The sequence below is a fragment of the Bombyx mandarina genome, chromosome 12, assembly GCF_030267445.1.
Source record: "Bombyx mandarina strain Sakado chromosome 12, ASM3026744v2".
NCBI lineage: Eukaryota > Metazoa > Arthropoda > Insecta > Lepidoptera > Bombycidae > Bombyx > Bombyx mandarina.
The window spans coordinates 14833425-14859625 of record NC_143219.1 but is presented as its reverse complement, the minus strand read 5'-3'; the positions used below and the strand labels follow the sequence as shown (position 1 = coordinate 14859625).

Sequence of the window (26201 nt, the reverse complement as noted above, 5' to 3'; positions counted from 1 at the left end):
AGCGCTCAGGAAACACCGTGGAGGGGAGCTCATTCCATAGCCGGATGGTACGTGGCATAAAAGACCTCTGGAAATGCACCTTCTTTCGGAAGAGTGGGTTTGATGCCTACTACTGGAAAATCGGATAAGTAATTAGTATAAGAACCTAGCGAAATAGTTTAGGTAGATAAGTAGAAGTATTTAGGTGTAGTAGTTAGAAGATACGAAAAAAAAAATGTTAGCTCGAGGTTAGAGTCTATCCCAAATTTTCTTGTATTTAGACCAATTGCCAAAAATGTTGTTATATTGCCTTTGATGCGATCAATTTTCATAATCGCTCATGGAGCACAGCAACTTCAAGACTATGATAGTCAATTAAAATATGAATCTCGAGCTAAAAAACGACCATTATTGCAATTACAATATTTGTTTGGAATATCACAAGATTAGACAATTTTGATCGAATAGTTTACATTCCATGCAGTTTGGTGGCTGAATTTATACATTTCCCAACATTTTCGTAATAACAAAGCCACGCTCATTATTTCAAACGATGACAATTTCTGTTTTTGAATCATTAATTTTAAGACAATTTCTTAATGTAACTTTTTTTATAATTATTTGTAGTGATTCAAATAATGCTTCACAAAATCAATATAAATCTATATATATGTGGGAATATTTAGGTGTAACCATTGGCCACACCGACCTGACAGATGACAGATGGTGCATGAAGTATAAGTGACAGATTGATTAAGACGAAATAAGAAAAGACGTATATTTTTGTGAACAGATGATTAAATAAAATTTAACAAATTCGCTAATTTCATTGTGCACCGCGATCCCACAAAACTTTGGGGGCTCGTCCGAGATCGAAATTGACATCAAGATCTGTGATCAGTGTACAAAAGTTGCGAACAAAGACTACGCACACGGGAAAAGTGAGGGTATTTTCACATTTCAAATTTCACGCAAAGACGTTTACAAAGAATTCTATTGATAGTAAAATGCCTCGGAAGGGTGCTAAAGAAGACGAAGAATGCTTTGCTGAACCTGCTCCACAAATTTCCTTCTGCGAATTAGAAAAATCTATGACTGCATTTTCTGGTGACGATGCATACGGCGTGGATATCTTTATAAAGGATTTTGAAGATATCGCTAATCTCATGCAATGGACAGGCATTGAAAAACTGATCTACGCAAAAAGGCTTTTGAAGGGGACAGCAAAATTGTTCCTGAGATGTTTGACTGGTACGACTACATGGGAACTCTTGAAAACGGGATTAAAAGAGGAATTTGGACTACATCTGAACAGCGCAGCCATTCACAAGACCATATCAAATAGGAAGATGAAACCAGGTGAAACCTACCAACAATATTTTTTGCAACTCAAAGAACTAGCAGTACTCGGAAATATTGAAGATGACGCCCTAATGGAATACATCATTGATGGCATCCCCGACAATGAAATGAATAAAACTATACTATATGGAGCTTCCAACATCAAAGAATTTAGGAAAAAACTTGATTTATATGCTGAAATAAAGAAGAAATGTCGAACGTCAAACAAAGCTTATAATCAATCAACAACACCCAAGCCTACAACATCTGGATGGAAGAAACCATTACCTAAGAAGAGATGTTTCAACTGCGGAGACCTAGATCATGAATCTTCAGGCTGCTCTAAAGGAATAAAGTGCTTCCGTTGTAATGACTTTGGACATAAGTCAACTGACTGTCCCAAAAATATAAAGAAGACTCTAGAAATAAAATGTAACAAGAAGAATGATAGCCAAACACCCTACAAAGAAGTTATGATCAATAATGTTATGGTAAAATCACTTATTGACACTGGCAGTGATGTGAACCTAATGAATGAATCTACATTTACTCAAATACAAGGCGACACTTGTAACTACCACCCTGATTTAGTACAAAGCCTGACAGGCATTGGTGACTGTGAGGTGCATACAAGAGGCTCATGTACTCCAAGAATTGAGATTGATGGTTGCCAATGTGAAGCAACGTTCTATATCATCGAAGATGACAAAATACCAGTTGATGTAATAATAGGGAACCCAATATTACAGGACATAGAACTCAGTTTTAAGTCTGGTGTTATTTCTGCTAAAAGAATTTTACAACTCACAATGTTAGAGGATCAGACTGAGGAACCAATGATTATAGGAAATTTCAAATATAAAGATCAGATTGAGAAAATACTGACAGAATATGACCCTGGAAAATGTTGTAAAGAATCCAAAGTTGAATTAAAGTTATTACTTACTGATGAAACCCCAGTGTACCAGAATCCACGACGCCTATCCCCTTTAGAACTAGAAATTGTAGATAAACAAATTAAGGAATGGCTAAAGGATGGTGTAATTAAACCAAGTAATTCAGACTTTGCAAGTCCAATAGTACTGGCAAAAAAGAAGAATAAAGGATATCGACTGTGTGTCGACTATCGAAAACTAAACAAAAAGATAATTAAAGAGAGATTTCCTCTTCCACTCATAGAAGACCAGATAGACAGGTTGAAAGACGCTACAATGTTTACAACATTGGACCTAAAAAATGGATTTTTTCATGTTAATGTTTGCAAGGAGAGCCAGAAGTATACATCGTTTGTGACTCCTCGTGCCCAATTCGAATTTCAAAAAATGCCTTTTGGTCTCTCCGTTGGACCCTCTGTGTTCCAGAGATTTGTTAATGATGTGTTTCAGGACCTGATCTTAGATGGTGTGGTGTTGACCTATTTAGATGACTTGATCCTGCCATTTAAATTTCCTAAAGAAGGTATTGAGAAGTTACAAAAAGTTTTATACAGAGCTGAAGAATATGGACTAACTTTCAACTGGAGTAAATGTCAATTTATGCAGAAGAAAATTAACTATCTGGGTTATATCATTGAGGATGGTAAAATCAGTCCATCAAAAGAGAAAGTGACTGCTGTTGCTCGTTTTCCAATCCCACACAATATTAAGACTTTACAATCATTTCTTGGACTTACAGGATATTTCAGAAAATTTATCAAAAATTATTCTCTTATAGCAAGACCGCTAACCAACCTTTTGAAAAAATGTGTTATTTTCAATTACGACGAAGAATGTGAGAAGGCAGTTGAGACCCTCAGAACTATTCTGTGCCAATCACCAGTTTTGCAGATCTACAATCAAGACTTAGAAACCGAACTCCACACTGATGCAAGTGCTGACGGCTATGGAGCTGTATTATTACAAAGAAACCTGAAAGATAATAAGATGCATCCAGTTTACTACATGAGTAGGAAGACTTCACCTGCAGAAAAGAAGTATCATAGTTACTATTTAGAAGTTTTAGCTGTTGTTGAAGCTATCAAGAAATTCAGAGTTTACCTGCTTGGAATCCATTTTAAAATCATCACTGACTGCTCTGCTCTGACAACAACTCTAAAGAAAAAAGACTTACCTCCAAGAGTAGCACGCTGGGCTCTGTTGCTTGAAGAATATAATTACACTATTGAACATAGACCTGGAATAAGAATGAAACATGCTGACGCTCTCAGTAGACAACCTGTAGAAAACATATTTATACTTACCGACACAACCGCCCGCCTCCGTAGAGCACAAGATAATGACCTAAAAATAAAACTGATTAAAAAGGTCTTAGAAAAAGAACATTATGATGACTTTATGATTGAAGCTGGAATATTATGGAAAATAAAAGATGGAAAAAAATTAATGGTGGTACCTAAGAATATGCAAAATGAAATTATTAGAAAAAATCATGACAAGGGACATTTTGGATTAATTAAAACAGAAGAATTGATTTCCAGAAACTATTACTTTGAAAACATGAAAGATAAGATCAAATCAGTATTAGAAAACTGCATAGAGTGTATTTTAATTTCACATAAAAAGGGAAAATCCGAAGGTTTTCTGCATGCCATAGACAAAGGAGACATACCACTATCTACTTACCATATTGACCATTTGGGACCGTTGACATCAACAAATAAGAATTACAAGTACATATTCACAGTTGTAGATGGGTTCACAAAATTTACATGGATTTACCCAACAAAGACTTTGTCCACTGATGAAGTTATTGACAAACTGAAGATTCAACAACAGACTTTTGGTTCACCACAGAGGATTATTAGTGACAGAAGTACCTCCTTTACATCCAACACTTTTAAAGAATTTTGTGAAACTGAAGGAATCTTACATCACATTATTACTACTGGCCAACCTAGAGGCAATGGTCAGGTTGAGAGAGTCCATCAGATAATAATTGATGCTCTAAGTAAATTATCAGCAGATGATCCCACCAAGTGGTACAAACACATCAGTAATATTCAGAGATGCTTAAATGGTTCATTTCAAAGAAGCATTAAGATGTCACCCTTTGAATTACTGACAGGAGTCAAAATTAATAATAAAAATGAAGCTATCTACAATTTAATTAATGAAGAGAATCTTAAATTTTTCTGTGATGAAAGAGAAGACTTGAGGAAGAAAGCAAGGGAGAACATACAAAAAATTCAAGATGAGAATAGAAGAAATTTTAACCGAAGACGAAGAAAACCCAGGGAATATGAAGTAGGAAATCTTGTTGCTATCAAGAGGACACAATTTGTGCAAGGCTACAAACTGCATCCAAGATACTTAGGACCTTATGAAATCGTGAAAAAGAAGAGGAACGACCGTTATGATCTCCAGAGGATTGGTCAAGGTGAAGGACCCCATCACACCAGTAGCTCTGCTGATATGATGAAACCTTGGGTTGCTGATGCTGTCGAGTACGAGTCATCTGGGACAGACGACTGAGCAGGACGGCCGTGTGGGAATATTTAGGTGTAACCATTGGCCACACCGACCTGACAGATGACAGATGGTGCATGAAGTATAAGTGACAGATTGATTAAGACGAAATAAGAAAAGACGTATATTTTTGTGAACAGATTGATTAAGACGAAATAAGAAAAGACGTATATTTTTGTGAACAGATGATTAAATAAAATTTAACAAATTCGCTAATTTCATTGTGCACCGCGATCCCACATATATTTGTGAAAAAGCTTAAGATATCATGATACATCCCACTGCCAAACCTAACACCTCAAGATAAGCTCTGAAATACATCCGTCAACGTTTTCGAACAATCACAACCGTTGTTTTTCTCAATAGGAAAGTTGCATCGCAGCAACTTTTCCAACATAAAATTTTAGGATTTGCATTTCCACCAGGTCTCATCTGAATCCAGCTAAATATATGGCCTAAATAAAATTCATCAACAATGGCTTCACGAGACCAGGATGACTATAAAATCCATAGGAATTATTCAAACCGGCAATAACGCGCAGCCGTGCGCTTTCGGAACACTATGCCGCCATATACGATGCAATGTGTAAAAAAACAAATGTAACCCTAAAGTGTGAAATTGTCTTCCTTTTTTTTGTAAATAAATATACTACTTGCTTATCAACCAAAAGAAAACTAATCTTACAAGTATTGAGTGAACAAAAAGTATTTTCTATTGCCTAGATCTACGTGATGAAAATTTATAACTAGCCTCAACAAAATACCGTAGTAGACAGAGATAAAAACGAATATTAAAATGGGCCGAGTTGAATTCTATATTCTGTATATAACAGATAAAAAAGATGTGTGGTGTCGGGGACACCGGATAGGAACGAAGTTCCTTATTATAAAAATATTAATTTTAAGTTCTATTCGAGGTATCATCATCATCAGCCTTTATCTATACACTGCTGGATGTAGGCCTCTCCTATAGTCCGCCACAATGAACGATCGTCCGCCTTCCGCATCCAATCTCTCCCAGCATATCGCTGCAAGTCAACGGGCAGGGGGACGCCCAACGCTGCGCTTTCGAGGTATAAAGAAAATAAAACTGGAGGTTTCGCAACAACCCACGGTCATTCGGTAACGTGCGAACTTATTGTGGTACACTTCATTTACGGTTGTTTGCATAAGAGTTAGTGTATTGCGCAAACGAACGCTCTGAGATCGTGGTCAATGAATGATAAAAAAATGTTATTTTTTGTACGTTATTACAAAGTTAAGTCGTACACTGTGTGCATTACTAATAAAAATCTTACGTTACGGACGTTTTTTCCCGGTTAGGGTACCCCTCCGCATCGTCCCATAAGGAACTTCGTTCCAAAAAATAATGTTAACAAATACTGTCAAATTACAATTGAGATAATAACATATTTTAATAATTATTGTATAGATATTTTCAACTAGCTCACTCTGCTTAGAATCTAGCAGACCCAACGCACAATAAAAAAATACGGTGACAAGAACATCGTGTTTTATTATTTATTTTGCATTAAAAGTCAGCTTCAAACACGATTGAACGAGACAATAACAGTGAAAGCTGGGATTTCTAATACCACATTTATTTTATTTTACAACATAATACATATACACTATGCTATTATGAACCGATTTGCCCAAAGAGGTAGTTAACTGGAAACTGTGAGTAGGATATTATTAGCAGGCAAATCTGTGTACCCTCTTTCTGGTCTGTTTTAGAGTGCCAACACTGTGAACTCAATAACAAATAATAATTTGGTTTAAAAAAAACGACTTCACATATGTTCACTTCACACATGTGTTGTATGTGTTTATTTATTGTTTTTGTGTGTATAGGAAAATTGGAGTGAAGTTTCTTTTTTTCAATAGCTTCAAATTTCAGGTAGTGCGATAAAAATTTTTGATCAAAAATATGAATTACTTGGGATATGTTTTAGTTTAAATTGAATTTAAGCTGAAAAAACGAACTTAAACAAAATGCAATGAAGAAATACGTATTATTAAATGGATCGTTAGCCGATGTTCTGTTTCTTCTAGAGTAAATGCAATATTAATAATGTTTTAACGATTCTACCTTCGAAATTTGAATAACATATTTAATCCTATTTTAACGCTATTTATATAGTATATTTAATGATCTTATAATTTAATGTATTATTTTAATATAATTGAACTTACCTAGTATAATAATATGCTATTTTATTCAGTAGATAAGTTTTTTTACGTAATTGGAGCTGGCGTGTTAGTTTTGAAACCTGCCCCAAAATCCCGACTTTCTCTCGACGAATATCTGATCTTGTGATTTAGTTGTGAGGGCCATGAAAACAACGAGTAGTTTAATTTGAGAACTATGCAAACCATGACACGCGTCATAGCGACAGTTGAAACTGTAATGAAAAAATAGAACATCGTCAGATGGGTTTGACATAAGTACTTAAAATGATCTCAAGCGATGATTTTTTTTTATTGCTTCGATGGATGTACGAGCTCATAGCCCACCTGGTGTTAAGTGGTTATTGGAGCCCATAGACATCTACAACGTAAATGCGCCACCCACCTTGTGATATAATTTCTAAGATCTCAGTATAGTTAGAACGGCTGCCCTACCTTTCAGACCGAAACGCATTACTGCTTCACGGTAGAAATAGGTAGGCGGTGGTACCTACCCGTGCGGGCTCACAAGAGGTCCTATCACCATTACGCAAATTATAATTTTGAGGGTTTGATTTTTATTACACCTTGTTATTCTTTCACCCTGGAAGTCAATCGTGAACATTTGTTGAGTACGTATTTCATTAGAAAAATTGGTACCCGCCTGGGATTCGAACATCGGTGCATCGGTCAACACGAATGCACCAGACGTCTTATCCTTTAGGCCACGACGACTTGACTTAACCACTTAACAGCATGGGACCTCATGCAACCACCTCTCCAGATGGTGCTGTAGACGAGGCCATTGTCTGGTCATTGTAACCTCAATAAAGCGGTAGAGCTCACAACATGGTTGGTAGAAATAATGAGATTTTCGCACGCTGGCTTAGGGGCTCGAATCGAAGACCCAATAAAATTTCTTCAAGCGAGAATTTCCTTACGGCAGTCACACGAAAATATTCTGTCATTACCTTAAGCCATACTGAATTGGAGATCTCTCAACTTTGACAATAACCATTACAATGTGTCTTCAGTGATCAGCGCTTGTGCAATTCTATCGTATTCTCGATATCAGAATACGAATAAAACATTGTTAAAACGCATTTTGAGCAGGAAGTATAAAACGCGTTATTTTGGGGCGGGGACCGAAGATCCCACCAGGTCCCCTCGCCTAAGGGGCACACAGGATGTGTGGGACTGGATGGTCCGCAGATGTAGGAAGCAAACCGGGGCCCAAAGGATGGAATTTAGGGCCTTACTCACTAAACGACTTCCCTGCACTCTCACCCAAGTGCTCCCAGCTGAAGTAATGAGGCCACCACGCTCAACATTACACGCTTTTTGTGGTACTTACTGCTTTTATCATTTACTATACACCGATAATTCAATTACAAGAGATGTTAACATTTAACAATAGCACGTACAAAGACGAACTTAACTCATCAATTAATGCTCTTCTAGCAACGCAACGACAGAACGACAGAAGTTTGGAACAATTCAAACAAAATGTAATAAAATATACCCCATTCTAAATAATCTATACTAATATTATAAAGCTGAAGAGTTTGTTTGTTTGAACGCGCTAATCTCAGGAACTACTGGTCCGATTTGAAAAATTCTTTCAGTATTAGTTAGCTCATTTATTGAGGAAGGCTATAGGCATAACATCATGTAGACCAATACAAGTGGAGATCCAATAAAGAATGTTTCAAAATAGGGGGTTTAAATAGCTCCTTAACATTTTATAAATCAAATGTATTTTCACTTTCTATGTAAATGAAGTGGGGGTAAAATTTAGCGTTATGCCAAAGGACATTAACAAACTAAAATGCCGCCACCACCCACCTTGAACCATGAGTTCAAAGTCATAGTATCATAGTCCAACGACTGCCCCACCCATTAAACCGGAACGCGTTTTTGCTTCGCGGTAGGAATGGGCAGGGTGGTAGTACCTACCTTTGCGGACTCACAAGACGCTCTACGATCAGTAGATAAATTAATACATTATGATAAATCTACGTAATCACGTATCTCTGATGTAATTATAAAAAGCCAGTCATATCAATACAAACAGTTTATTAATATATACAATACACGTAGTTGAGTTCATCCATACTACCTGGAGCCACTGCGGTCATCCACAGTGCGTTTCCAGAGATCTTTTTTGCCACGTACCATCCGGCTATGGAATGAGCTCCCCTCCACGGTGTTTCCCGAGCGCTATGACATGTCCTTCTTCAAACGAGGCTTGTGGATAGTATTAAACGGTAGGCAGTGGCTTGGCTCTGCCCCTGGCATTGCTGAAGTCCATGGGCGACGGTAACCACTCACCATCAGGTGGGCCGTATGCTCGTCTGCCTACAAGGGGAATAAAAAAAAAAAAAAAAACCTTTCCACAACAACTCCAAGTTAGGATTTTCTCCTGTATTTCCTCAATAAACATTGGTCTAAATACATTGTTCAATCTAAGAATCGGTCTTATATATTAGGTTTTCTCAGAGCCTGATGTAAAAATGTGATATGTATTAAAGAACGCTCGCAATTGGCGTCATGATAGCCATGGATTCACATCGCAAATCACATAAATAACAATTTCTTAAAAGCAAGCAACTCAAGATAATTTTTTCTCGTGTGTTATAGATAATAAAATTGTAACAATATCAAATATATAATTAAACATTTCTCAACGTTGACCGGCAATGAACTCAAGTCCTTTAATAAAATAGTTTAAATCATTAAAACACCAAGGATGTTGGCAAAGAAATTTTAAAGTTAAACTAATTAAAATTATTTTGATTCTTTGTTTTGATTACGATAATTAATAGACATGTGAGTATTTGCTGAGTTACAAATGTCGTTCGTTTATATAATTATCCACTACTTTGTCCCATTTGAGAACTGAGTTAGAACAAAAAAATGTAATAACTCTTATAATATCTTGGTCGATAAAATTGCAATCTAATATCTGTATGGATGTGGCAATGTACCTCTGCTAATAAAGCGGTAACAAATTAGTTTTCCAATAATTATTCAGGCGCTTCCATAAAACGGATTATCATCTGGCACTTTTCATATTAACAAGCTTTCGAACTCACGTGAAATGTTTTTTCTGGACAAACCTCCGCCGTTTCAATGTGGACCCTAAGTGCTTGAGGCTGAAGTTAAAAATCGTAGAAAGCCCTGTAATTTCTATCGAAAACAGCGGAGAATTCTTGGTTTCCCCTCACGTCCGCCAACAAAAAGGCAGAAGCGTGTCTCCCAATAAATCCGGCGAGGGAGGCGGCTCTCCTCAGCCGGAGGTCGTATGCAGATGTCTGTTTGTCCAGTCATTACGGGGGATGTTTGCCGCGGGCGCCTTCTCGCTGCATATCCGGCTTAAGTCATCAGCTTAGAGCTATTTAAAATAAATTATGTTCGACATAACAACATCGACATAATTACTTGTAGCATATAGAAAAGCTTTTTTGGAATATTTATAAGGTGGTTTAGTCCGATATTAAGTTTTATAGTGTAAGTTGATATACATAATAATAATGTGCGTATTGTATTGCTTTCTTTTCGTTTTTTTTTTTTGTATAAACTTAAATTTCTAATTTTCTCTTTTTTTTTCTTTGTTCACTTTTTACTTATGTGTGATTTTCATGGTGGAAACATATTTGTTTATTGTTTTAGCTATTTTTTAAAATATTATATCTGTATTTTGTACTGTTGGTTTCCCAAATAAATAAATGAATAACAACATCGAATATTTCATAGATAATGAATTTCATAGATGTATTATCTCATAACAGAGTTGCACACTTTCATTGATCATAAATAAGAATTTTTCGATACCCATTATTCATAAATAAATTAACATTATTTATACGGGTTATGTCTAGTAGTCATTGGCTTACTGCAAGTTTATTTAGCGCTATGTTTGTGTGTAAAACTAAATATCATCGTCATCATTATTCCTTGGACGTCCACTATATAATATTATACTTAAAAGCAAATTACAAACGTATGCCAAGAAGACAATTTTATGTAATAAAATATACTATAGTTAACACAAACTTCAATATATAAACAAAAACTTTTAACCTTAAAAGTAATTGTAATTATATCTACGACTAGTGAAATGCGAAGAAAATTACTATTCAAAATAAACCTGCTCTGTGATCTGTTTTTATACATCATAAATAAACTTACAATTTTATATCAAACTAGTGGTCTCCCGGTAGTCGAAATTCGACTAAAACTAATTGAAATTATAAGTTTGTACACTATTAAGATTCTCATTCTCATTCAAAGACTTCTATAATCACAGATTTCGCCAAGACTATGTACACTTTAGACAAATATTAATAAAGACAAACAATATTGAATCTATTCTCAATTTGACCACAGACGATAAGCAATAAGAAAAGTTTGACAATAAACAAATAGTATGCATGCGTGTGTGTGTCAAATACATAGTAGTGTGTGTAATTTTTTTTTATGCATAATTTAAAAAAATACTAACATTCTATTCTTTATCAGTGTTGGAAATTTCATACTCCTCCGTCCGTGCAATTTTCGTAAAAAGGGGTACAAATTTTTTGATTCAAGTATTAATATATAGATTTATTAAATTGAATAATGGCAGTAATTAATATTTAAATTATTTTCTATAGATATATCTAGTCTGTCATAATTTGGATTCACTACATTTTTATTTTGTCCGCTCAGCTCTCATGCCTCGGTCCAAGCGACAAGGCTCTTATTACGTATGCATCGGGAGCCCTCATTTTTGCATTTGTAATGGGGATCATTGTGTAATTATTCACTCGTTAGCTGAAACCAATCTATGCCTTTAGACGGGTGAACGCTTCAAAGCGCTTGAATATCTTAAAGTAACGAATTAGGCACATTTAAAACTTTCTCAATGAAATTATATTTCAATTTTGGTATCGTTACTTAAATTTATGTAAAGTTTATATATTTTTAAAGCGGCTCTCTTTTTATTTAGATGGCTATAGCCGTTTCCAGCTTTTTTTTTCTCGGGCTGTGCCCCAAACCTCATATGAGGTGTCCACTCCTAAGGGGCACGTGGGGTATGTGAGACTACTCAATTGTAATGCATTAACGTATCGAAGGGAAAATAGAGTGTGATAGCTTTGAACAGGTCACCGATACTTCATATAACTAGGGGCTCCAGTAGTAGGTAGGTAGATAGAGAAATATACTACGACTAACAATGTACTATTAGATTTTTATTGAAGCTTTTATATTTTTTATTTTCCCTACCTATTCGCTGGTAGTCTAAGAGGCTATTCCAACTACGGCCGGACGGGTAGGTGAGCTCACGGGCTAACCTGAGAGAATTTGCTAACACTGGCCCTAACAAGAGCAGTGCTTCGCAGAATCAACCACTGGATCGGAAACGCGACCCACTGAGAAGATCCGGCGAGAAACTCAGTGGGCTGGGTCTATGGGTTATTTTGCTAATCGAACTCTTCGTCGTAATCGACTAGTTCGACGAGGACGGTGACCGGTACTTGAGAGGTCTAAGAGCACCGAGAGTGAATCCGGGGGATCTGACAAGATATGTTTCGAGTGATGGCGGCTTTGCGTTACCCCGTCGCGGTCAGATAAGTAATTAGCGGCGGCCACGATAAGAGGGTTATCATGCCGCGCTGCTTTTTCAAAGTAGCGTTCTGACACTTCCTTAAGATACTTACGTATCGGTAGGCATCGGCTTGGCTCTACCCCTGACATTTCTGAAGTCCATGGGTGACAATAACCACTCATCATCAGGTGGGCCGTATGCTCGTCTGCCTACACGGGCAATAAAAAAAAACTAAATTTAGGTCGTCGTGAAGATCTACATTCCTCACATACTACGGTGCTCCGACGGCTATTTTTCAGAAACGGGATTGTATGACCTTGGAGAGTTAATGTGTATACGGGCCACGTGAGCGAACACTGATAGATGCATGTACTGCCACCCATCCCGCACCACCAACAAAAGATTCCTAATAATCCAATCCATTCTTAAACGAGGCTTAAAAGAGTTCTACCTCTTAGATAGGACTCTGATATTAGCATGGCATTGCTGATATCCATTATCTTTTGAAACCCATTGACCACCCACCACTAGGTGCGATAATGGCTCGTCTACCACGAATGCTTTAAAGAGGGTAAAATATAGTAGTAGCCCGAAGAGAAATATGTTGCTGACCCGTGTCTTCTGATTACGAGCCAATCTCACTTTTATTGAAAGGGAAAGAATTTTGTGGGATACCTGGTATAAGAGAAGTTATAGCCTACCTTTAAAACAATCTAGACTATGCTATACAAGAATATTTACAACCGAACTAGTATTAAATACTTGTAATATCCGAAAAACTCATCTTAATTGAATAAACTGTAGCAAATCTCATTATTCTCTATCCGTTTGTTTATCACAAACATATCTGATTTAATGAAGGTATTACCAGATAGTTTAGGGTGACCACGAGTTCTAATACAAATATTCTGGAATAAACATAAATTATCAAACATATTAAGTTTCGCGATAACACCGTATTTAACTTTCAAGGCTTACGAAACATCCGGAGCTAGCGGTTGCCCAAAATGGCCGATATTCTAAAATAATCTGACAGACATCAACTAAATGCATACCTAATGCTCGCGAAGGACTTCCATAATGACGCATGACATCGTGTAAAAAAACCGGCAAAACAGGAAAAGAACTTTTGAAATTCCCATAATCCGTATTGTTACAGCACTATGGGAACCTGCATGAGTAAGTGACTATTTCTCACGTGTCACGTGCGAACTGGCTCAAATATTGAGACAATAAAATTAAGGATTCGACAATGATGCGCCTGAAGATGGGTGGCACGTTTGGCGTAATCGTATCTACGGGTTCCGGCAACCGCTGACTTTACTCATGAACCCGACAGCACTACGAAGAATTTATCCCCCAAAACTACAAAAGTTGGTCACATCAAAATAAAGCTATCTACGGACTGGCGATGTGCCAGTGAACACGTTAGCACTAGAATTATGGTTGTGTTTAGACGTGTAGACGAGGACTTATACGGGCAATCGCCTTTTAAACTTTCATTAGAGATAAACAAATAAATTTCATTGTTAGAGGACGATACTTTGGTGGATAGTTTTGCAATTGATGTATTTTTCGGACACTTGGAAACTATTTAGAGTTTAGTAGAAAAATACTATCGAGAATTTTCTAATAGAGTCATATGTTTTTCACTCTTTGAAGTCCAGCTCAGTGATGATGTTTACCTGATGTTTGGGATATCTGCGTCTACGGAGGGATTTCAACTATATCTATTTTTCACATCTTATTGAGGACTTCTTCAATAGCCAGCGAAACTACTTTTTTTTTATTGCTTAGATGGGTGGACGAGCTCACAGCCCACCTGGTGTTAAGGGGCTACTGGAGCCCATAGACATCTGCAACGTAAATGCGCCACCCACCTTGAGATATAAGTTCTAAGATCTCAAGTATAGTTACAACGGCTGCCCCACCCTTCAAACTTCCTTAGCCTAATCTTTCTTAGCTTAGTCCGAATACTAGGCCTTTTTCAAAAATACCTAAGGCTTTATCAAGGTAGCTAATTATTCGGGTGAATGAAGAGATAAAACATTTTCGTGTATCTTTATTTTTCTTGTTCGCCTTGTTTACATTCCCTTATTTAGGTAGATAAATGTTCCCCCCGTTTGACTTGTTACCACAAACTTCATGAATATATTACCCCATGTGAATTATTTTTGTTTATTTAATAGGACACTACGTTTCCTATATATATATATGTTTTTTTTTTTCTGAAGCTGCAAAGGAACAAAACATTTTCTAGAACGTATTATTATATTATATTATATATTATAATCATAATACATATTATACAAGTAGGCAGCGTCTTGGCTCTGCCCCTGGCATTGCTGAAGTCCATGGGCGACGGTAACCACTCACCATTAGGTGGGCCGTATGCCCGTCTGCCTACAAGGGCAATAAAAAAAAATTCAATTAAATCTGTGTATTTTGAGAGAGAAAGTGATCATCTTTTTGCTCTAGTTGTGAAGGACTCCGATCATTGTATGATAGGTCTGGCCTTAATCGAGTTTAGGGTTGGGTCTTCTAGGTTATATCAAAAGCATTAAACTGATTGAAGAAGAATAATTGAAATTAAGTTTTCAAAGAAATAAGTTATCAAGGTAAGCTCCGGTAACTGTTTAGCATCAGGTGAGCCACGAGTTCGTTCATCTATCTAAGCTTTAAAAAAACCACTTACCACTTGTAAGAAAATAAAATATGTATTGCGATTTAAATAATCTCTAAAATAATAAATAATTAAATTATATTTTTGCAATTCATTAAGTAACATTTTTTATAAGAAAAGACGCTATATAATTAGCGCAAAGCTTAAATGTCAACGTCAATACGTACAATAAAGTGAAAATAATACACACGAGATTAAACCCTTAAATAAAACGTATTAATACAACGGAAGGTTGGCCTTGTTTACGCGAATTACTGGAGGTACACATGCATATACCTTGTATTGTAAGTGTAGGTTAAGTTACCATCATCTTGCCTATTATGATATTAAAGGATGGGATAATCGTTGAGACTTCGCCATTGTGCAGATGGCGTCATATACCCATTACGCTGAGTATCTGGACCTATTAACAAGTTTACTGGTAGTAGGACCTCTTGTGAATCCGCGCGGGTGTGTATAACCATCCTGCCTATTTCTGCCGTGAAGCAGTAATGCGTTTCGGTTTGAAGGGTGGGGCAGCCGTTGTAACTATACTGAGACCTTAGAACTTACATCTCAAGGTGAGTGGCGCATTTACGTTGTATATGCCTATGGGCTCCAGTAACCTCTTAACACCAGGTGGGCTGTGAGCGCGTCCAACCAAAGCAATAAAAAAAAAGTCATCTGATGAGTTATAAGTATTTTCCTTGTAAGCGATCCGGGCAGGCTTAGCACCGGTATTCAAAAAACATCCACTCGAACTAGCTTTGTTCGCATGAATTTTATCAGGAAGGCCCGGTTATTCGACACACTACCTTGCTCTGTAATTTGCATAGAATAACAAGGGAAGCTCACGGTGCTTAGAATAAAGAGTAGGTCTTCACAGAACCTCTGTTACTGGTGGTAGGACCTATTGTGAGTCCGCGCGGGTGGGTACCACCACCCTGCCTATTTCTGCCGTGAAGCAGTAATGCGTTTCGGTTTGAAGGGTGGGGCAGCCGTTGTAACTATACTGAGACCTTAGAACTTATATCTCAAGGTGGGTGGCGCATTCACCTTATGGATGTCCATGGGCCCCAGTAACCACTTAACACCAGGTGGGCGGCTGTGAGCTCGTCCACCCATCTAAGCAATAAAAAAAAAGCCTCGGAGACGAAACCAATACACTCATATACCAGGGTCGGCCCGTGCTCGCTATTGAATAAGAAATTTGCATTCGTTAACGCATCGATGATTAGTTTCGAGGTCCAAAGGTGAAATAATAACACACGAAACTTGATATTTAAACTGTTATCGTTTAACCGATAGATATAATGTATTCCGCAAATATTTCAGGTCGAAATTAACATAATTTTGATTGTGTAATTACAAGTAAACGCTCCGTTGATTAAGTTGAACTCGAAGGCCCTGTTTGCTTCGCTCGTTTGACGTGAGAATCAACATCGCGTAAAGAATCGCGAAGGCGTACGTACGATTCCCGCAAAAACCCAACTCAAAGCGAAACTCGAGTTCGTACGTAAAATTTATTGCGATTCACGAAGCGACCTACGTCATAAGGAAAAGTAACTAATACATAACAAATCTTTATCTACAAAGATTTACTGTGTAACATAAATAATACAATTCAGTATTCCCTCGTTACCTGTGTTCTCTCGTTCCCGAAAAATAACTTCATGTACCTACGAAAGTTCCTTCCACCGAAGTATGATTAAAAAACTTGGATAACGAACACCGTGTCCGCAATTGGAATACGCTTGTTGCACACGTACTCTCGACGAGAACTTGTTAGCAGCTGAATCGATTGATACCGAATTATTAACGAGCTATTTGATATGTTCTAGCATTACTTTTTCTTGTTTCCATTACTCAATCTGGCGTGTAACAACACGTTTTTATGAATATTCTCGTCTAAAATACATTTCGCATACATTAAATAAAAGAATACAAAATTTCAGAGAACTCTCTTACACCACATTAACCACGTTTCATAAACTTTCATAAATCAGATTGAAATAAAAGGTTTTTACATTGTAATCACCACGGCTGGCCGGCATTAACGCGACATCACTTCCGAAAAGCATTTGTACGGGACGAAACCGAGCGACATTTTCACGCACACCCACACACCGACTCTCGTAAGGCGAAGGAGCAAAAAAAAGACATGTGGCACTCGGGAACTGCCGCGGTAAAGCTATTGCATAGCATTTTTTATCAACTTATGCAATTATAATTAGACAATGATAATTTAATATTAAAACAATAATAAAACAAGTCGCTATATATATATTAATAAAAGCAAAACCTTAACTGTCCCCTTCACACTCAAAAGCTAGACCGCGCAAGAGAGTGATGGGCAGACTTTTCATGATGCGCATGCAGTGTGACGTTATGCCACGCGCTTATTCACAAACACTACACAAGCGCAACGTGTGAATGTGTTGAACGCGAGCTACATGGTAGGTGGAGTGAGGGGTGTTAGGTTTTTTTCGTTACGGAATTTCATGATTACAGTAAGCCGCGCTCAAGGCCCGCGATAAAAGCTATGCAATACCTTAAAAAAACAATACGCATATCCGCATTATGGGGAGCGGAAAAAAGCGAGAATTCTTCGAGCGGAAAAACCGTTGTTTTGTAAATAAACAGCAGCACGCTATCAGCTGTCGACACCCGAGCGCCTTGACGCGGCTTTTAATAACAGCGCTTCGAGTCCGCTGGCCCACTGGATGAGTGGTCTTATCGCTTGGTGTGCGCGTTCGAGGGTGAATTATGTTAGGTACCTACCAGGCGAAAAGATGAAAATTAATGAGCTAAAAGTGAGTTTTGCAGTGAATTGACTCTGTGTGTACTTGAATGCTGCATGAAGTTTATAGAGCATTGCAGTGTTCTGGGATGAAATTTTCTTAGTGATATTACACGATTTTACACTGTTGATTCGCCTACCAACTGTTACGTGCTGTGTAGTTCGGGATAAATAAAACTTCCACCGAAGTACAAATTAACACTTACATAACACTTAGAACACTTACAGAGCACTTTACAATTCGTAATTCGCTTCTCCCGCTTCGCTTCAGGTGATTCGTTCGCTGTTTCGAGTAGATCCGATTACTAACTGCCTTCGTATCATCTCTCAAACGCTTTTATAATCGATACGCCATCTCTACAGTTATCGAGTACATTCCTGATAGGTCGAGTCGTTTTGATATGTCTTTCCGCTATTAGATAATAGATGGCGTTGCACGTCGTGCAGCGTTCTCGATTTTACTAGTTCTTTTGTTTTCGTTTCTGCTATTCGACTACAGATGGCGTTACTCTTACCGGCCTTACACAACATTAGGTAGATACACACATTAAAGAGCAATGTAAGGTTAAGCGATCACCACTAACATAGTCTTAGCGATAAGACCGCCAATTGTACTTTTTTGTGTTTAATGTATCGCACTGTTTATATGTTTTTTGATGTACAATAAAGAATACTCTCTCTCTCTCTCTCTCTCTCTCAACCCGTGTCCACCCAATGCTGAGTGTATGTCTCTTCGAATGCACGCCATTCTCTTACTTCTCTTCTTCTACATTCTCTAACTCATTCTCAGGGGTTACTACTGATCAATATCTTGTATCACTAATTCTAATAAAATATTGTCTAACATTACTAGAGAAGTCCTCTAGACCGGGTAATCCCAGTCCAACTCCACCACATCTCTCAAAGTGGATGACGACTTTTACTCTCTGATGCCTATGGGCTCCAGGAACAACTTAACATCAATTGGACTGCGAGCTCGTTGAATATCATAAATAAATAAACCAAATATCCTACGTTGCACTAAAATCTGCAGTAAATGATCAATAATGCTCAGTTTAAACCATGATTTAATAGCTTCACACACCAAAATAATTTATCGTATAATTTCAAATCCATTAAACAAAGTTTGCATATAAAGTTAATTTGTTTGATGGAAAAGTTTGAAAGCCTTGAGAAAAATTGTTCTTTTTTTGATGAATTCCCCTAGGGACTTTAATGAGAATGAAATTTTCAGTTTAGCTCAGACAACAAGCTATAATATTAGATACATACTAAAACCTAGTTTATATTAGTACTAAGGCTTATTTTTGTAAAATTTTAATGTATTTATCTTCGATCTGTTTTGGGCGCGTTAGCCAAGAATACTAATAATTATTTCATATAAAACTAATTAAAGTTCCTCGCGATTTGACCTTTTTATTTTTATTGCTTAGATGCATGGACGAGGTCACGTCCCACCTGGTGCTATGTGGTCATCGGAGCCCATAGACATCTACAACGTAAATGCCGCCAACCACCTTGAGACAAAAGTTCTAAGATCTGACTTTTTACACTACAACGGGAGCCCTGCTCTTCAAACCGAAGCGCATTACTGCTTCAGGCAGAAATTTGTAATGTGATGAAATGCGTTACAATTTCCCGAAATTTCAGGAACCTGTGTATATGTGAATAGACTGTAACGACAAATATACCCGAGGAATTGTCCGGGTCGTGTCATTCACCATAATAATATGAATGAAAAAGTCATATCTTAATCCAGCTTACAAACTAGTTTTGGGTGAAATAATATGCAAATTCATTTGTGCATTTCTACGCCATTAAGTAACGCCTTTTTTTTGGAACGCCTTGTGGTGACCGGTAAAATAGAGGGAAAAAGGCCTAGGGGTAGAGGTCCCAAACGATGGTCGGACCAAATAGCGGAGGAACTGGGGATACCTATCAGCGACGCACTCCACCGGGCTGCAGAGCGGGATCGAAGAGAGAGAGAGAGAGAGAAGTAACAAATAGGCAAGCTATCAAATTTATAATATTAGAATATAGATATGGATTAAATTTGTACAATTTATTTTCCAGATTCTTAATTCTGGAAACGGGTCTAACAATAAGGTTGCAATATATAGGGTTGTGTGGACTACAGATGAATTATTTTTCAAGTTATCTGCCTCCTAAAATAACGAAAACGAAGTTCAATATACTACCTGGAATGATTACCCTCATTCACTGTCCGCATTTGGCACGTAGCGTTTCTCTGGAAAATACTCTAATTTAAACATGATTTGAAACGGGTTCTTATGTATAGACTTGGCTGTGGCACTGGTAATATTTATGAATCATAGTGACCACTCACCATTAGGTGGGCCTTGTTCTCGCCAAGACACATTACTGTTGTATCTTACTTAATAAAATGTTAATCATATTTCATTGATACACAATTTCTTGTACTAGGCTGCACTAAAAGTATCGGGAATGGAATATTTCCACTGTTCCTGTCATATTAAAATATTTTTAATTGAAAACTCCTTGGTTTTAAAAATCGAATACCATTTATTTATTTAAAAAAAGATTCTCAGTCTTGTCACGAGGTTTTGTCAAACTTGTTTAGTCGTTGAGAAAATGGAATTGACTCGAGAAAATTCAAGAGCGATGATTTATTATGACTTTCGAAGTGGTTTAACACAAAAACAGTGTGTTGATCGGATGATTTCTGCATTTGGTGATGAAGCCCCATCCAAAACCACAATTTATCGCTGGTTTGCTGAGTTTCAACGTGGACGTGTCAAGCTCAGTGATGATCCCCGTCAAGGTCGTCCAAAAACTGCAGTCACCCAAGAAAACGTTGATGTTGTGCGTAAGCTGATTGAGGAAAATCGACATGTGACATACCGCGAAATTCAGGCAACTTTAGACATTGGCATGAGTCAAATACAAATAATCATGCATGAACAATTAGGTGTAAAAAAGTTGTTTTCCCGATGGATACCGCATTCGCTCTGTGAAGAGCAAAAAGCGGCTCGCGTTACTTGGTGCGTCAGAACTCTCGAAAGATTCCACGCAGGATCCTCAAATGCTGTATACAATATTGTAACAGGTGACGAATCCTGGATATATGCGTACGAACCCGAAACAAAAAACCAGTCACGAGTTTGGGTGTTCGAAAATGAGTTAAAGCCAACAAAAATTGTTCGTTCACGGAGTGTTGCAAAAAAAATGGTGGCCACGTTTGTCTCCAAAACCGGCCATGTTACGACTATTCCTCTTGAGGGACAAAGAACGGTTAATGCAGAATGGTATGCTAGCATTTGTTTGCCACAGGTCGTTTCTGAACTCCGTAAAGAGAACTGCAACCGCCGCATCATCCTCCATCACGACAATGCGAGTTCTCACACCGCGCACAGAACAAAAGAGTTTTTAGAGCAAGAAAACATAGAATTATTAGACCATCCGCCGTACAGCCCCGACCTAAGCCCTAATGATTTCTATACTTTCCCTAAAATAAAGAATAAATTGCGTGGACAGAGATTTTCATCACCTGAAGAAGCTGTGGACGCCTACAAAACGGCCATTTTGGAGACCCCAACTTCCGAATGGAATGGTTGCTTCAATGATTGGTTCCATCGTATGGAAAAATGTGTCAAATTTCGCGGAGAATACTTCGAAAGCAATAAATACATTTTTAAATAGTAATGTTGTGTCACTTCGTAAATTCCCGAAATTTTCAGTGCCGCCCTCGTATAACACACGCTTTATTCACAGACCCAGAAAAAAGTTGAAGAGAGCCCCTAAACCCAAAAACAGTAATGGTCTCTGTGCTGTTGCTCTATTGCCATCTACAATAATATAACTTACACTAACATAAGTATTTAATAATAAGGAACAAAGTACACGTGATTTAAAAAAGAAAAACAATTTTCTCAAAATAAGTAAATTTCATCACGAGACTGATTACAGGCATCGAATGTAAAGTCGAATTGCGTACAATTTCATACGTGTGTTGCCATTCGAAGAAAAAGACAGTAATACGACAACCAATGTTGCCGAGGCGTAAAAGTCGTGCAGGAAAAAAGGGAAAATAGGAACACATTACTTCCAGTAGGTCGGAATCGCGGATGAAAGATATAATAATCCGACATGGTTTCGGAAGCTGAATGTGTGAACATGTGGTCACTGGGATAAAGAGGGTTCCGTGCATATGTTCCACATATTCGTTCAACGACTCTATGATGAGTTATATAATAACTACAAAACTCTACATACTAAATATGTAGAGCATTTACATCACTTTAAAATTTCTATATAGCTTGACGTGATTAAGCTATCATTTAGACACAAGACATTTGAACTTGAACCTGGGAACTTTCGGTACTGTAGTTGGAGTCTGTTCTAGTGAAGTTTTGAAGTCGCCGTGGCCTAACGGATAAGACGTCCGGTGCACTCGTGTTGAAGCGATGCACCGGTGTTCAAATCTCAGGCGGGTACCAATTTTTCTAATGAAATACGTACTCAACAAATGTTCACGATTAACTTCCACGGTGAAGGAATAACTTCGTGTAATAAAAATCAAAACCCGCAAAATTATAGTTTGCGTAATTACTGGTGGTAGGACCTCTTGTGAGTCCGCGCGGGTGGTTACCACCGCCCTGCCTATTTCTGCCGTGAAGCAGTAATGCGTTTCGGTTTGAAGGGTGGGGCAGCCGTTGTAACTATACTGAGACCTTAGAACTTATATCTCAAGGTGGGTGGCGCATTTCCGTTGTGGATGCCTATGGGCTCCAAGAACCACTTAACATCAGGTGGGCTGTGAGCTCGACCACCCATCTAAGCATTAAAAAAAAAAAAGTATCGTTTTGTGGAAATGGTAGTGAAACTTACTTAAGTTAGTTAAATTTGTTGCCGATATTATAATAATTAAATCCTAGATTGATTCCCCTACTAAACTTAAGCCGCATGTAGAAACAAAAGCTGTTATTTTTGTAAATAGACGAAAAGAACACGGCACACTTGACGGTTAGCCAATACCAATGTGCAAAGACATCGGCAAATGCCTATGGTATAGCGGATCTCAGTAAAGACCGAGCCAAAGCTTTGAATGAATTCCGAAATTCCTACATAGGAGGAAAAAAAGTATAACATATAATCGTGACGGTAAAAATCCACTTACCACGTTCCGCATTGGTCTATCCCCACTCTCTGGCGGTGGGATACTCACGGATAAAAACCTCCGTAAGATATCAGGGTATAGTAATCTAGAAATATTATTTTGTTATTCGTTAATAGTTATTATAAGCTTTAGTATCAGAAGTGCAATCCCACCAAAGAATGGTAACTATACTTAAGTTTCGTCTCTGTAAGGAGATATTAATAGCAGCAATTTGTTTTTCTTTAAAGAATTAAGAGACCGCGTCTGTGGGCTATGTTAGAGAGAGAGAGAGAGAGAGAATATACTTTATTGCACACCAACACAATTTACATTCAAAAAGCTGTTTTACTAAACGCAAATTTGTTTTAAACAAGTCTAGAATTCTTTTTTATTATAAATAAATAAAACTCTTAAACAATGGCTAAGAAAAGTTTCATTACTAGGAAAATTCAATTGAAAATTTAATTGCATATGAGGAATTGTTTGAGATGATAACAACATCTCGTTTTTTTCGCACCGCCCGCCACCGGAGTAGAGTTCATACATACTACTACCTGGAGCCGCTGCGGTCATCCACAGTGCGTTTCCAGAGATCTTTGTGGCCACGTACCATCCGGCTTTGAAATAAGCTCCACGGTGTTTCCCGAGCGCTATGACATATCCTTCTTCAAACGAGGCTTATGGAGAGTATTAAGCGGTAGGCAGCAGCTTGGATCTGCTTCTGGCATTACTGAGGTCCATGCGAGACGGTAACCACTCACCATCAGATGAGCTGTATACTCGTCTGACCATAGGGCAATAAAATAAAAAAAATAGACGGTAGTCAGTTATAATATTCAAATGACGAATAACACGTTAGTATTGCGATGACCACGAAAACTGTAAAGTATTCAAACAATCGGAAATAAATTAACTATAATAAAAAGCGTGTGATTACACCATAAAACTAGTTTTACTTATATTATTAAACTAGCGACCCGCCCTCGCTTCGCTTCGGAAACATTAAAACACACATGAAACCAAGAAAAAAAAATAAAAAAAAAGTAGCCTATGTTCATCAGGGACAATGTCGGCTTCTAATGGAAAAATAATTTTTCAAATCGGTCCAGTAGTTTCGGAGCCTATTCGAAACAAACAAACAAACAAATCTTTCCTCTTTATAATATTAGTATAGATTAGTATAGATGTATTTTGATACTTTAATTTTACTTCACCATACTTTAATATTTTGACGTAATAATTACAATATACGTGTACTTGCTCTGTTAAATCAATAGCTTGAGTGCCACCACTACTCGGGTCAATAACAATGACAATCTGTTAGTCCCTTGCTATCGACCACATGTATAACTAATTAGCGCGCCGCCGAAGTTTAATGATAATGGTCTAACACAATCTGAGATATAATAAAATTACTTTTTAATCTCGTTGACAATGTTTGCATTTTATAAAATCTGAAGTTTTGAATATCTCAACGTCGTCACGAACTGCTGCCGGTATGTGTGATTATTAAATAGGAGTAGGTATTATAATATTAAGGATTGTAAACCTGGCCTCTTTGAGTATAGACATTTGTATCTTTATGATTTCTTAACTAATTCTTCTCGTGGTAGGAAGTCTTGTGAGGACGCACGTATAGGTACCACCACCCTACCTATTTCTGCCGTGAAGCAGTAATGCGTTTCGGTTTGAAGGGCGGGGCAGCCATTGTAACTATACTGAGACCTTAGAACTCATGTATCGAGGTGGATGGCGACAGTTACGTTGTAAATGTCTATAGGCTCCGGTAAACCTTAAAACCAGGCAGACCGAGAGCTCGTCCATACATCTAAGCAATAAATAAATAAAAACGTAATTGAAGTTATACTTCTTTAGACGCGTTATGAAAATTTGATGAGAGTGAAATTTTACGATGCGCGCGCACCGTGACACAAAATTAACAGAATGAAGTTGCCCACTAAATCGCTCATTACAATACGACCGACGTAACTTGGCGAGTCTGAATATAGCCGCAAAAAAGTGTTATTAGCATTCATTTTTTAGTAATATAAATGAAAAAAATATTATTTAATATAATTCATACTAAATAAATTTAATAAAAATAAAGTATAACTTCTTACGCGCGTACTAAGTACACGCACCCTTTTTTATTATTAAGTTTTTTGTGTGAGCCCAGTTGGTAAGACGGCTAGTATACTTGCTAATTTCAACTACGACTCGACGTTACGTGCCGGTTTGAACAGTAGGCTAACCATCATTCCAATATAATTGATATATCGACTTCGCGTCTTAAGATGGGACGTGGCCATGAGTAATTCCAGTGCCAAAGGCGATAATTCCAGTGCCAAATAGAACCATAATAATTTTCAAACTTATTATCTCAATTAATTATAGTCGAATTACGACTACTGAGGGATCACTAGTATTTTTAGATGAACGTTGCTTGCAAAAATCTACATACACACATGCCCTTGTACACACACATTATATAAAATGCACGTGAATGATAGTGGATTACGTGTCGAAGCTAATAAAAAGGCACATCATAAAGGCCACAGTCTATTTTTTGCAAGGCAGTGTAATACGGTGGATTAATCCCAGCGCTGCAGCGACACAATGGTCTCCATATTAAATGAAGCCAGCCTCATACTTTCGTATCACGTAAATGCGAATACGTATTGTATTAGGGACAATATCTCATATAATATTATGATTTATATTTTTAACCCAGCAGACTTCGTAGCGCTTTAATCGATATATAAAAGACCTAAACTTTTGTATAAAATAAACTTAAAACAAACAAAAGGAATCCGTCCAACGGGGGACACATCAAAGGGAAAACAAATATGTTATTTTTATTTAATTCCGAGCATTTTCATATTTATCTACCTTTTAATCCTTCTCTGGACTTCCACAAATAATTCAAGACCAAAATTAGCCAAATCGGTCCAGCCGTTCTCGAGTTTTAGCGAGACTAACGAACAGCAATTCATTTTTATATATATAGATGTTCATGTTGACCTCGACCTTCTCGACCTCCGCGGTCGGAGACCTAGAAG

General features: G+C 37.4%; 1 protein-coding gene across 1 annotated transcript in view; it reads left to right on the top strand.

Annotated features, from left to right (window-relative positions):
- The window catches only part of bru3 (CUGBP Elav-like family member bruno 3), a 750372-nt gene that overhangs the window by 698934 nt on the left and 25237 nt on the right, over positions 1 to 26201 (top strand).